Genomic DNA, 4408 nt, shown 5'->3' on the forward strand with positions numbered 1-4408 from the left:
GCTCTCCTCAGGGTGGACCTGAAAGACACAGTGTTATTAGCCTCAGGTCCCCCTGCCTCCATCTTCACGGGATGTAATGCACACTGCAGCACACAGTGTGGGGAAGGAGACGCCTTCAAAGGCTTTGCTTTCGTCTTGAAGCCAAGTCCTAGGCTTGGACCCTTGGACCGGCTCTGGAGCCTTCCTCAGCATCATTGCCATTTCCCAGAAAACCCCTAAGAAGAAGGACTGAGTAGGTGAAACCTTTTGTTAAATCCAGGACTGGGACAATGTTAGAAGTGCTCATAAAACTTAGGGTGTTCTTTCACAAGCTTTATGTATGGGGTGCCCCAGGCTGGTCCTGATCGTTGGTTTCCAACGCAGCTGATACTGCTGGGCGTTAGGGTCCATCCCTGCCCTTCTCTTTCAGCTCTCTCTCTCTCTCTCTCTCTCTCTCTCTCTCTCTCTCTCTCTCTCTCTCTCTCTCTCTCAGCATGGACCATTCATCAGAGCAGATAAGTAACAGAATGTGGGTCCAATGGCCAAAGCTGAGAGTGGAGACTACTGAAGGTCAGGGGGGAAGTGGCTTGACCACAGTTACACGGCTACCTATGTAACAGCAAAGGGTAGCTACCGCCTGGGCTCACAACTTCCTCACTGATGACTACATTAAGATATTGCTTTGCAGGATGGGGCTGTTTATTCACCATTTTCCTTTATGAACTTGTGTTTCCAGTTCAAGAACTTTTCCCTGCGAGTCTGGATGTTAATTTGCCTGGTTCTGTGGGGGAAAGTGACATGTTTCTCTGAGCCCCAGGACTCTGCACACGGGGGCCACTGTGTACAGCCACAGAGGGAATTAGTGACAAACAGCACACCTTCCCCTAGGGGAGTGTAGGCAATACCTAAACCGCCTTCTATTGGGGAAAGGAAAGACTCCTTGCTGGGGCCCATGGATGAACTAGAGGCTGCATAAAAGCTGGGCACCCCCACTTTGCATCGGATGCTTTATTTCCTGAAGTCACTTTGCAATCATGTTGGGCTCTAGGGAGAGCCAGATTTACCCATAGCATCATGGGATACAAGGCAAACCGCCCCTCACACAAGCAATGCCCCCTTCTTATCGTTCTGTGGCAAAATTACTCCAAGGGAAGAAGATAGCCGAAAGCTGAGGACAAACCATCTGCCAGGTAACAGAGGCCTGGCAGCAGGGAATGACTTAGTCTCACTCCCCTTCAGTGAAGTGCTAGCAAGTTCTTTGTGATAATGATCAGCCAGGACACACGTATGACTGGGATGGTTGCGTATCTCTCTCTTTATGGTCCCTAGTTCTTTTTTTTTTTTTAATAAAACCTAAAGCTCATGCCTGTACCCCAAGGATGGCCAAAGATGTATGCTATCTTCCCATGGCAGGCCCATGCCATGGAATAAATCCTCCTCTGCCCTTCACCCTATCTCTTTATTCGGTGTACGGGGTGGGGGTGGGGTAGAGGCAAGAGGCTGGCTTTGGCAGGTGCATTCATGGAGTTTGGGCTTGAGGTCTAATCTCCAGTTTCAGAATCCATCTTAGACTCAGACCAGAAGCTAAGCTAGGCCTTGGGGGCCCTCCAGATCTTTTACTCCCACATTCTCTTGTCCTTCAAGGTGGTCATGGAAACCTATAATGACCAATAGCACGTAAGAAAATACCGGATAGAAATGCTCAAGGCAGGAGCGCATGGGGGATAGGAAGTCATTGTTTGCCTTCCTTCCATCCCTCCTTCCTGTCTTCCTTCCCTGCTAGTCTTAAGACTTTGTCCCTACAACGTCCTAGAGAAACTAGGGAGGAAAATGTAGCCAAAATATAGAGAATGATCGAAGAATTAGGGCAGGAGCCTGGAAATGGCAGAGAGAGAGAGAGAGAGAGAGAGAGAGAGAGAGAGAGAGAGAGAGAGAGAGAGAGAGAATCCAGCTAGCTGGCTAGTTGGGGCCTGGAAGTAACCAACACATAAATCTGTAGAGAGGCTGGTGAGGACCCAACCACGTGTGAGGAGTTGGGAGCCAGCCCACCTTCCAGCGTCTGCTGACCCCTATCTAGCCTCCTGCCCCCCTCCCACCCCACTGTGGAGCAGCAAGTGCCCCTCCCCCATTCCTGTAAGAAAAGAATTGATAGAACCTAAATGGGGCCTTAAAATATCACTTATTTATCTTATCTTTACAATAAACAAAGAACTAGCAAAAAAAAAAAATCCAGGTTGGGAGTGGCTCACTAATGAGAGGTTATCTAGAATGCGTGAAGCCCTAAGTTCCATTCCAACCCTGAAGAAAAGATGTGTGTGTGTGTGTGTGTGTGTGTGTGTGTGTGTGTATGCGCACATGCAAGTGTGTTTCTTGAGGTTCTTTGCTCAGTCTACAGACCACTGTTCAGTATCAAAGATACATCCAGAAGATGTTTCTGGGGCTGTGCTTGTAAAGGTTGTTTTGTTTCTGTTGGTACTGGGTCTTGAACCGAGGCCCTCATGCGCTTGTCGTTTTTACTCAAGGCTGGTGCTCTACCACTTGAGCCCCAGCCCCACTTCCTGCTTCTTGCTGGTTAATTAGATGGAAAAGTCTCACGGGCCTGTCTCCTTGAGATGGCTTGGAATCTTTCTCCTCCAATCTCAGCCTTCTGAGTAGCTAGGATTACAGGCATGAGCCACCAGAGTCTGCCTTGTGACATTTCTCTGTGTGTGGAAGCAGGTCTGGGGGATAGATGTCCACTCACCTTCCCACAGAGCTGGTGGCAGAGAGTGAAAGAGTCTGGAGGTGATCAAGAACTCCTGTTTAGAATGAATGATTTTATAGAATCCTTAAGAGCTTCAAGATTAAACCAACCAATCAACCCACCAACCAGCCAACCAACCAAGCTATTTTTCTGTCTGGGAGAAGCTGGTCTCCCTGGTTGCTCACGTGGGTTAGATAAAAGGCGGGGGCCTGCCCCATCACTGGGGCCAGGTGAACAAATGGCGCAGGTGCATGCAGGTGGCTTTCCCTGGGTCATTTCTACCAGGAGCCTCTGGGAGAAGGAGCAGGCTACTGGAGTGTCTGCAGCCTCAGTGCTGCATGTGTATTTGGAAACCACGAAGCAGACGAAGGCGAGATGAAAGCACCCAGGCAGCCCCCTAGCCTTGAACTTGCTGGGTGTTTTTCCTTCTAGCAATAGCAAGCTGGGGCAGGCCGCCGAGGGGCCGGCTGCAGCTCTGCCAGTAAGGGAGGGGCAGAGGGCAGAAAAGGGGAGCTGCCCAGGGCCCCCAGCCTGGCCTCACTTCAGAAGGGCAGTGGGGTGGCAGAGGTTAGTTTCCAGGAGTCTGTGGACAGGGCCAGAGGCTGTCAACCGTGCTGGAGGCTTCCCAAGGAGACGTATTAATGGTTTCTAATTTAAGTGACTTCTAATTATAGCTGAGCCTTGGGGGCTTCTCCGACACACTGGGCTTGCCAAGCCGTGGTGCCAGCCGGGAGAATTTATGGAAAAGCTCATTAAAGACATTCCCCATAAAGCTGAAGAGGCAAAAGGAAAACAAACAAAGAAAGCCAAACAAAAGGTCCATTCCTGTGACCAGTTTTCCTAGAAGGGAAGTGGGACCGGGATGTGCAGGCGTGGCTCTTTGTTTGGGGTTCCGCTTCTGAGGGCCACGAGGAGGCGGGCAGAGGCGGGAATGATGGGGCCCAGGTGCTGCCAGCCGTGCTGCTTTGGGGACCATGAGTCCTGGGTATAAGGCAGGGTCCAGTATCACTGCCAGAGACAGGTGCAAGGCACCGAGCCCAGGGAAGGTGCCTCCCGCCCCCATCCTGTGATTGACTGCTGGGCGGCAAGAGAGCATCTTCCCGTTTCTCCCCAGCCACCTGCAGACAAGGTTGCTGCTTAATGGGAGGAGCTGGCCAGCCAGCAAATGGCCACCCAGTGGCCAGTCAGCAGCCTCCCCCGGGGTGCCAATACACATTACTGGAGTCTGTTTGCTACCGGGTACCTACGACCTTTCCCATGATATACAGCACAGGCCGGGCAGTTGAGCCCAGGACGCAGGAGAGGCCGGCTGACCTGTCTCGCTCACCGCCTTCTTCCTTCCAGCCTCCTCCACTTCTCTGCTGCCTGCAATTCACATTGCCACAAGGGGCTGGGGATATAGCCTAGTGGCAAGAGTGCCTGCCTCGGATACACGAGGCCCTAGGTTCGATTCCCCAGCACCACATATACAGAAAATGGCCAGAAGCAGCGCTGTGGCTCAAGTGGCGGAGTGCTAGCCTTGAGCGGGAAGAAGCCAGGGACAGTGCTTAGGCCCTGAGTCCAAGGCCCAGGACTGGCCAAAAACAAAACAAAACAAACAAACAAAAACATCGCCACAAGCTTTCTGCCTAAAATGATATGGCCAGGCACCAGTGGCGCACACCTAGAATCCTAGCTTTTTCAGGA

Source organism: Perognathus longimembris, chromosome 8 (genome assembly GCF_023159225.1).
Source record: "Perognathus longimembris pacificus isolate PPM17 chromosome 8, ASM2315922v1, whole genome shotgun sequence".
Taxonomy (NCBI): Eukaryota; Metazoa; Chordata; class Mammalia; order Rodentia; family Heteromyidae; genus Perognathus; species Perognathus longimembris.